Raw genomic sequence first — 10,632 nt, 5'->3', positions numbered from 1 at the left:
TGCCGGGCGCATGTGCGTGCGTGCCCAAGATCCTGAGAGGAGAATGGAGGAGAAGGGATTGCGGCGTGACCATACCCTCTGGGGGGTGATTTCTCGCTTTCTGTCTCTATGTCTCTCTCTGTCTGTCTGGTGAGCGCACGCGCCCTATAGCGAAAACCTCTCAAAAAAAAAAAAAAGAATTATTGTATTGAACTTTATTTATTTATTTATTTATTTAAATTTGACCAGAGGGGGACAGAGTGAAACTGAGAGAGAAAGGAAAAGTGAAAAAGAAAGCCACCAGGTCCGGGACTCAAACTGTGGTTGGCCATGTAGGAGTCCAGTGCCCTTAACCACCATGACACCTGCTGGCCCCCTATCATTATTATGTTTGATTTGCTGCAGGGCACATGTGCACATCAGAGAGAGAGAGTACCAGAAGGCAAGCTGCCAGATCCAGGACTCATACCACAGTTGACCCCATGGAGTCTAGTGCCCTAACCACTTCACCATGCACTGTCCCCTCATTGTTGTACTTTAAAAAATAAAAAATATATATTTTATTTAACTTTTTTTTTTTTAATTTGACAGAGAGGGACAGAGTGAGAGAGAGAAAGAAAGGGAAAGTGAGAAAGCAAGCTACCAGGTCCAGGACTCGAACCATGGTCAGCCATGTGGAAGTCCATCACATTTAACCACCACTCCACTTGCCAGTCCTCATTGTTGTACTTTTAAAACCCAGTGCTGCCATTCACACGGCATGAATCCAGAATATATATTTCGAACAAAATAATGAAAAACAGGATAGGTGGGCTACAGGTCATTAGAAACCAAGTGGGAGTAGTGGGACATAAGAAAGTAACTATAGTTTGTGGCTGGTGACTGCTGTGGTGGTAGAGGGTGCTGGACTCCCACATGGCCGACCACAGTTGGAGTCCCAGACCTGGTGGCCTGCTTTGTCACTTCCCCTCTCTCTCTTTCACTTTGTCCTTCTCTGGTGAATTTAAAAATAATTAATTGGGACCAGCAGTTAGCATAATGGCTATGTCGCTGGACTCCCATGTGGTTGACCATGGTTTGAGTCCCAGACCTGATGGCTTAAACTCACATTGGGCGCGTGTGCGTGCGTGCCTAAGATCCTGAGAGGAGAATGGAGGAGAAGGGATTGCGGGGTGGCCATCCCCCCGGGGGGTGATTTCAAGCTTTCTGTCTCTCTGTCTTTCTTGTGAGCGCACACGCCATATAGCAAAACCTCTCAAAAAAAAGAAAAGAAAGTAACTATATTCGGGCCAGCAGGTGGTATGATTGGTAAGATGCTGGACTCACACATGGCTTACCACACAGTTTGAGTTCTGGAACTGGTGGCTCGGCAATCCCCCTGGGCATGTGCACATGTGAACCCAAAATCCTGAGAGGAGAATGGTTGATGGGTGCTGGTTGGTCTTGGATGGCCTTCAGCTGACACAGTTTATCTCTACTTCATGTGGTCCAGTATCTTCCAAGAGGGGAGCCTGGACTGGTTCTCCTGGCTATTGGCAGGATGTAAGAGAGCAGATGGAATCACGAAGGCCTCTGAAGGCTGAGCCTTGGGGCTGATAAAATATCAATTAGATGGGACCAGCAGTTGGCCTAATGGCTATGTCACTGGACTCCCATGTAGTAGACCACGTCTCGGGTCTCGGACCTGGTGGCTTAAACTCATGCCAGGCCTGCGAGCCCAAGATCCTGAGAGAATGGAGAAGGGATTGAGGCGTGGTCATTCCCCCTGACGGGTGATTTCTCACTTTCTGTCTTTCTGTCTCTCTGTCTTTCTAGTGAGCAAGGGCACGCACCGTAGAGCAAAACTCTCAAAAAAAAAAAAAAAAATCAATTAGACTGCATTGTACTGATCTAAGCAAGTTATAAGGCAAGCCCAGATTCTAGGAGTGAGGAAATAGACTCCACCTCTTGATGGTGGAGGCTGTGAAATCATGTGGCAAAGGGATGTGACTAAAGAAAGGGCAAAGATTGTGGGCATTTTAGAAATCTGCGAAGATACCCCAAGATAAGCAAAAAATGATTGGATTAAAATGTGTGAGGGAACACCAATTATGGAGAAGTGTCAGACTGGATGAATCGATACCCAAATAATTTTTTCCTTATTTTCAACTTCAATGTTTCATGTGCACAAGCCTGATTTTTGGTCCTTGTCAAAGTAGGTGTTTGAGGGACCAGCAGTTAGCGTAATGGCTATGTCGCTGGACTCCCATGTAGTCGACCGCAGTTCGCGTCCCAGAACCGGTAGCTTAAACTCACTCTGGGCACATGTGTGTGTGTGCCCAAGATCCCGAGAGGAGAATGGAGGAGAAGGGATTGCGGCGTGGCCATCCCCTCTAGGGGGTGATTTCTCGCTTTCTGTCTCTCTGTCTCTCTCTGTCTGTCTGGCGAGCGCACGCGTCCTATAGCAAAAACCTCTAAAAAAAAAAAAATAGGTGTTTGGAACTGAACCAGTGGGACTGCTGGAGAAAGAAGGCACATGAGAGAATATCACTGTGAATGAACAGACTTAAGGGTAGGGGTTGGGTCCATTTTATTAACTTTGCTTTTTCTCTTTCTTTCTTTTTGAGAGGTTTGTTTGTTTGTTTGTTTGTTTTTGCTATAGGGAGTGTGTGAGCTTGCCAAATAGACAGAAAAGGAGAAACCAACCCTCAGGGGGGATAGCCATGCTGCAACCCCTTCTCCTTCGTTTCCTCTCGGGATTTTGGGCATTCACACACATGCCTGGTGTGAGTTTCAAGCCACCAGGACATCAATCCATGGTTGGCCATATTGGAATCCAGCACCTTAACCACTATGCCACCTGCTGGCCCCGACTTTGCTTTTTTCAAAATTATTTTATTTCTTCCATGAGTGAGAGAGACAAAGAAACAGAGTGATAGCACCCCTAACAGGATCATGATGACACAGTCCAGTCCCAGCTTCAGCCAACCCGAGATCATGGCCATGCTGGACGTACTCGGCCTTACAGAGCTTCATATTTACCACTGTCCCACTGTCTGGCCCCCACTTTATTAACCTTTACTGGTCACATCACATTTAACTAGCCTGTGAAGACACTTAACAAATATCTGTTGAAGGAAGGGATGAATAATAGTAGACATCTATTTTTTATCATAAAAGAAGTCGTAGAGCAGAACCGTGTGTCTAGTCTCAGCAGCAGCGCCACTGTGTGGTGTGCTGGTTACCCTCCACCCAAGGACACACAGGCAGGGGGGAACAGGGTTGAAATCCAGCCTGCTCCCTGGCTTTGTTTGCCTGGAGGGTCATTGTTTTTAATTCAAACAAGGACAAAGGTAGAAAATAAATGAGTGATTGCCTAGGGCTGGCAGTGCGAATGGGGATCGATGGTAAATAGGCACAAGGTTTTATTTTAGTATGACAAATGTTCCAAAATTAGATTGTGGTGCTGGTTATACATCTCAGTAGATAGACTAAAATTCCATTGAATCATATGCTTAAAATGGTGGATTTGATGGTTCATAAATTATTTCTCAGTAAGCCAATGTGAAAAGTACTGCTGCTCGTCAGTCTGCGTCGCTGAATGTGTACTGGACATTGTGCGCCTTTGATGTGAGGGCCACAAGAAGCTCCTATAAACACTCTTCTGGCAAAAAAAGAGAAAAGGAACTGACTCTAATCTAGCTATCCATTTACAGAAAATATGAAGAATATAGAACAACTTAAATAGCACCATTAAGAAGCAATAAAACAAATTCAGAATGTAAGAAGATACCCTATTGGGACCAGCAGTTGGATAATGGCTATGTCGCTGGACTCCCATGTAGTCGACCTGGTTTGAGTCCCGGACCCAGTGGCTTAAACTCACGCTGGGTGCGTGTGTCTGTGTGTGCCCAAGATCCCGAGAGAATGGAGGAGAAAGCATTGCGGTGTGGCCATCCCCCCGGGGGCTGATTTCTTGCTTTCTGTCTCTCTGTCTGTCTTTGGTGAGCGCATGTGCTCTATAGCAAAAATCTCCCCCCCCCCCAAAAAAAAAGAAAAAGAAAGCAAGAAAATCATGCTAGATGTGTATGCATTTGTACATGCCTAAAATCCCAAGAGGAGATTGGAGAAGGAATTTTGGCATGGCCATCATACATCCCCAACCCTGAAGGGGGGTGTTAATTTCTAACTTTGTCTCCCTAGAGAGTGCTTGCACCCCATAGCCAAAAAAAAACTTTAAAAATCACCCAGCAGATGGCAAGATGATTAAGGCACTGGACTCCCACATGGCTGAACACACTTTGCGTCCTGGACTTAGTAGCTTGAAACTCACACGAGGTATGTGTGCATGCATGCCCAAAATCTTTTTTTTTTTTTTTTGAGAGAGATTTTCGCTATAGGGCGCGTGCGCTCGCCAGACAGACAGAGAGAGACATAGAGACAGAAAGCGAGAAATCACCCCCCAGGGGGGATGGTCACGCCGCAATCCCTTCTCCTCCATTCTCCTCTCGGGATCATGGGCACGCACGCACATGCGCCCGGCGTGAGTTTTAAGCCACCGGGTCCGGGACGCGAACCGCGGTCGACTACGTGGGAGTCCAGCGACATAGCCATTACGCTAACTGCTGGTTCCCATGCATGCCCAAAATCTTGAGAGGAGAAAGAAGGAAAAGGGATTGGGGCATGGGCCATCCCCTCAAGGGGGTGATTTCTCACTTTCTCTCTGTCTCTCTCCAGCAAGCACACATGCCTGAGGCAAAAATCTAAAAAAATCAAAACCAAAACTCTCAACTAATACACTATATAAACTTGTTTATATCCTGATTTAAATAAAGCACTACCCCAGCTGCTACAAGAATTCAGTAGTTTTAAAAATATATCTTGGGGAGGGGACCAGCAGTTAGCGTAATGGCTATGTCGCTGGACTCCCACGTAGTCGACCATGGTTTGCGTCCCGGACCTGGTGGCTTAAACTCATGCCAGGTATGTGTGCGTGTGTGCCGAAGATCCCGAGAGGAGAATGGAGGAGAAGGGGTTGCGGCATGCCCATCCCCCCTGGGGGGTGATTTCTCGCTTTCTGTCTCTCTGTCTCTGTCTTGCGAGCACACACGCCCTATAGCAAAAATCTCTCAAAAAAAAAAGTATATCTTGGGGAGACCAGCAGGTGGCATAGTAGTTAAAGGCCCTGGGCTTCCACATGGCCAACCATGGTTCAAGTCTCAGACCTGGTGGCTTGCTCTCTCTGTCTCTCACTCTGTCCCACTCTGGTCAAATATAATAAAGTCAAGTAAAATAATTTTTTAAAGAGTTTTTTGCTATAGGGCGTGTGCAGTCACCAGAAAGACAGAGAGAGGCAGAGAGACAGAAAGTGAGAAATCCCCCCAGAGGGATGGCCACAACACAATTCCTTCTCCTCCATTCTCCTCTCGGGATCCTGGACACGCACGCACATGTGCCTGGTGTGAGTTTAAGCCACTGGGTCCGGGACTTGAACTGCAGTCGACTACATGAAATCCGTGGACATAACCGTTATACCAGCTGCTTGTCCCAAAGTAAAATAATTCTTTTTTTTTTTTTTTTACAGGTTTTCACTATAGGGCACATGTGCTCGCCAGAAAGACAGAGAGGGACAGACAGAAAGCGAGAAATCACCCCCAAGGGGGGATGGCCATGACGCCATCCCTTCTCCATTCTCCTCTCGGGATCTTGGGCATGCGTGCACACATGCCCTGCGTGAGTTTAAGCCACCAGGTCTGGGACGCGAACCGTGGTCGACTACATGGGAGTCCTGCAACATAGCCATTACGTTAACTGCTGGTCCCCCGAAGTAAAATAATTCTTTAAAAATTTTTTTAAAAAGTATATTTTGGGCCCAGCAGGTGGCATGGTGGTTAAGGTGCTGGACTTTTCTTACATGGTTGATTGCAGTTTGAGTTCTGGACCTGGCAGCTTGCTTTATCACTTTCTTTCCCTCTCTCTCTGGTCCAATTAAAAGCCAATAAATAAAATAAAATAAATAAATCTAAAAAACGAGTACATCTTACACAATAATGCTAATGTACTTAATACTTTCCAGATGTACACTGGCATAATTAGTGTTCAAAATTTCACTGAAAAAGTACAAAGGAAGTAAAATTTTTTTTTTTAACTTTTTTTTCTTTTTTTTTTGGAGAGAGATTTTCACTGTAGGGCGCCTGCGCTCGCCAGACAGACAGAGAGAGACATAGAGACAGAAAGCGAGAAATCCCCCCCCCAGAGGGGATGGTCACGCCGCGATCCCTTCTCCTCCATTCTCCTCTTGGGATCTTGGGCACGCACGCACACGCGCCCGGCATGAGTTTTAAGCCACCGGGTCCGGGACATGAACCGCGGTCGACTACGTGGGAGTCCAGCGACATAGCCATTACGCTAACTGCTGGTTCCAAGGGAAGTAAAATTTTGAAGAAGACATTTATTATACTGGTATTAAAATATATTACAGGGGGGAAGAGGTGTTAGGTTGTGTTGTGGTTAAGGGTGCTGGACTCCCACATGGCTGACCGTGGTTTGAGACCCAGACCTGGTGGCTTGCTTTCTCATTTTCTCTCTCTCTCTCTTGCTCTGTCCCTCTCTGGTCAAATTAAAATAAATAATTCTTAAAAAAAGAAAGAAAGAAAGAAAGAAAGAAAGAAAGGAAGGAAGGAAGAAAGAAAAAAAATGTATTACGGGGGGACCAGCAGATGGCATAATGGTTATGTCACTGGACTCCCATGTAATCAACTGAGGTTCGAGTCCTGGATCCAGGGACTTAAATCCCATGCCAGGTGCATGTGCATGCATGCCCAGGATCTTTTCTTTCTTTCTTTTTTTGAGAGTTTTTTGCTATACAGCATATGTGCTTGCCAGAGAAACAGAAAGTGAGAAGTCACCCCCCAGAGGGGATGGCCATTCCGCAATCCTTTCTCCTCCATTCTCCTCTTGGGATCTTGGGCACGCACATACACGTCCCTGACATGAGTTTAAGCCACCTGGTCTCTAGCACTTGAGCTGCTGTTGACCATGTAGAAGTCCAGTGACAGAACCATTATGTGATCTACTGGTCTCCATGCCCAGGATCTTGAGAGGAGAATGGAGGAGAAGGGTTTGTGGCATGGTCACCTTCCCCTGCCCCCCAGGGAGGGAGGTGATTTCTGGCTTTCTGTATCTCTGGTGAACATATGCGCCCTATAGCAAAAATCTCTCTAAAAAAAGAAAAAGAAAAAGAAAATGTATTACAGGGTCACTTGTGGTGTGGCGGTGAAGGTGGTGGGATCCCACATAACTGACTGCATAGTTCAAGTCTCAGACCTGGTGGCTTGAAAATCATGCTAGGGACATGCGTGTGTATGTCCAAAATCCCAAGAGGAGAATGGAGAAGGGACTGTGATGTGACCATCCCCCTGGGGGGGTGATTTCTCACTTTCCCTCTCTCTTTCTCTCTCTTTTTTTTTTTTTTGAAAGGTTCTTGCTATAGGGTGCGTGCGCTCGCCAGACAGACAGAAAGAGACAGAGAGATAGAAAGCGAGAAATCACCCCCCAGGGGGGATGGGCACACCGCAATCCCTTCTCCTCCATTCTCCTCTCGGGATCTTGGGCACGCATGCACACGCACCCGGCATGAATTTAAGCCACCGGGTCCGGGACACGAACCGCGGTCGACTACATGGGAGTCCAGCGACATATAGCCATTACGCTAACTACTGGTCCCTCTCTCTCTTTGTCTCTCTCTGGTGAGTGCACATGCCCTATAGTAAAAACTTAAAATGAAAAGAAAAAATAAATCAAAATGTATTACAAAGGTATTGTTATTAAAATAATATCCTGCTGGCTCCATGGCCTAGTGATTAAGGGAGTTGGCCTACTGTATGTTTCAAGCCCCAGACCTGAAGCCTTGAGAAGCACAATAGGTGCCCCAAATCCCAACAGGATGAAGGAGAAGGAATTGCAGAATGACCATGCCCCATTGGGGGGATGCTTTCTTCCTCTTTCTCTCATAAAATCTTGCCAGGTGGTGTGTATGGTTGCCAGAGACAGAAAGAGAGGGGGATAGGGAAAAGCACCCCCTCTGGGGCAGTGGTCATGCTACAATCTCTTCTCCTGCATTACTCTATCCTGTCAGGATTTGGGGCATGCATGCACACAAGCCTGGTGTGACTTTCAAGCCACTGGGAGTAGATTCAATTCACAGTAGGTCATATCTCAGGGGCTATATATTGAGAAAGATTCTGTTTTTATTTGTGGTGTTCTATCAATACTTTCTGTCCCTTTTACTTCTGTTTATTGAGCGAACAGGCAGTACTGTCAGAGTATCGATCTAGGTTTAAGATTTCTGCTTCTCAGCAGTTTCTTAAGGAGAGACACCTTCTGACAGACTTTGGCTAGTCCTGGGAGACACTATTCAGGAGCTTCTTTGAGGACAAGAAGACCCAGGAGGTAAAAGGAGGTCGCTCCTAATCTCCATGTGTTGGTGACAGTCCTGTTGTCAATCTGACAGCAGGTCGGCTCTGCAGGGTAGGGTGGGTTTTGTGAACATGGGCCAAATCCATTATTTGGTCTCTTCAGTTGGCCACTCATTTCTCTCAAATTACCACCCTTTATCTTTTTACTGCTGTTCTCAAGAGACTTCTGTACTTACCACTTTCACTTTCTAGGCTTTGTGCTTCAACCAAATGGGTCTGCCTTCCAACACCTTTTCAAAACTGCTCTTGAAGGTCACTAATGACCTAATTGCTATATCCAATAGCTTTTCCTTAGTGCTAATCTTACTTGATGTCTCTGCAGAATTTAATACACTGATCACCACCTTTATTTTTGATTTTTTTTTTTTTTAAGTTTGCTATAGGGCATGGGTGGTTGCCAGAAAGACAGAGAGAGGGACCAGCAGTTGGTGTAATGGCTATGTCACTGGACTCCTAAGATCCCAAGCGGAGAATGGAGGAGAAGGGATTGCAGCGTGGCCATCCCCCCTGGGGGTGATTTCTCGCTTTCTGTCTGTCTCTCTCTCTCCCTCTGTCTGGCGAGCGCATGCACCCTATAGCAAAAAAGTCTAAAATAAGTAAATAAATGGCAGAAATGGAAAGTGAGAAAGCACAGGCTTCCCCCTTCCCCTCCAGCCCGGGGGACGTCCACACTACAGTACCTTCTCCTACATTTTCTTCCTGGGATTTTGAGTACACATGTCCTGTGTGCGTGTGTGTGTGTTTCTTTTTTATTTTTATTTTTTTTATTAACAAGCAAAATAATTAAAAACAAAACCACAACAACCTTAAAGTTGGAACAGCAGTAAGTCAAATTGCTGTTGGAGTTCATGGATGTCCCTGAGGCATGTGCTCCCTTAGTGCGAGGCAGGACGTGGGCACATGACTGTGCGTTTAAGGTATGTATATGCGACCAAGAAGAACTGGATAAATGGACAACACTGGAGGACAGAAAGCATTTGGAAATTTTCATCAGGCAATCCCAAAACGCTCTGCTCTTTTCCTTTTCTTTGCCTTTCTTTTCCTCTGTATCCTCTGTAGTTCCAGTTGCAGCTGACCTTGTGACAATCCCAAATCGCTCCTTCCTCTTTTTCAGCTTCTCATCACCTTCAGGCTTTCTGGAGGTTGAAGAGACATTCCAATCAAATCTCTGAGCTCTTTCCTTTAGCTTATGCAGGTTAACCACAGGCTCGACGTCAGATGACAGACCTTTTACTGGAACTGAAGAAACCCCAAATCGAGATGCACAAGCAGCTTTTTTACTCTCCAAGCTCACAGGTACATTGAATCATTTAGCCCTCTTCTGCATCCTCTCAGTGTGTGGTATTTCCGAAGGAATTTTTACCACTTTCTTCTCTGCTGCCACATCAACACTTTTTTTCAGGGGGCTCTTCCTCTTTGACAGGCAATTGTATCGGCTTTGGTTCTTCCTCTGTTTCATCTGCCAGTACATCATCTTCATGTGCCTCCTCTTCAGCATGCTCTTCTAGATAAGCCTGAAGTCTGTTGATGAGATCTTGTTTTATTCCCTTGGTCTCTATACCACGAACTAGACATTTTTGCTTTAGTTCAGCAAGCTTCGGCTTATGAAGCTCCGTCTCCGTCGCCATCTTGTTACCACTCCACTGCACTAGGCCACCCCCCCCACCCCCCTACTCCGTGTTTTTCTGGCCACTGGGTCCAGGACTCCAACTGCACAGTCTGTCATGCAGGACATGCAGGACCCAGCTGCTTTAACCACTACACCACTCTGTTGGCCCCTGAAACTCTTCTCATTTGTGTCTTGTGATGCTAACTTCTGATTCTCTTGAGATTGGGCCATAGAAACATTAATAAGTATATCTAATATTCACTGAATATCAGACACTTTTCATGTACTCTTCACTTAATTCTCATGCGTGTAAGGAAAATATTATTCTTATCTTGTAGGTGAGAAAGCTGAGCTTTTTTGTTTCTGAAATGCCAATACCTACATCCCACTTAGCTTAGATGAATCAATATCTTGCCCTAAATCACTGGCTGTCAATGCACATAACGGTCAGGGGAGTTCATTAAATGAAATGAAATTTTTTTTTGGTGTAATAGCAACTGGAAAGATAAATATATATAAACTTAGACTCACATAGTCTCTATAAGGGACATAAAAAAGATTTAAGTAAGTGTTGCTCTCTGGAAAGAG

At 45.7% G+C, this 10,632-nt stretch overlaps 1 pseudogene; it reads right to left on the bottom strand.

Annotated features, from left to right (window-relative positions):
* Window positions 1-9,235: 9,235 nt before the first annotated feature.
* On the bottom strand, window positions 9,236-10,095 carry LOC102487829 (SAP domain-containing ribonucleoprotein pseudogene; annotated as a pseudogene).
* Window positions 10,096-10,632: the final 537 nt, after the last annotated feature.

Source organism: Tupaia chinensis, unplaced genomic scaffold (genome assembly GCF_000334495.1).
Source record: "Tupaia chinensis unplaced genomic scaffold, TupChi_1.0 Scaffold144899_1, whole genome shotgun sequence".
Taxonomy (NCBI): Eukaryota; Metazoa; Chordata; class Mammalia; order Scandentia; family Tupaiidae; genus Tupaia; species Tupaia belangeri.
This window is presented reverse-complemented; position numbering and strand designations above follow the sequence as displayed.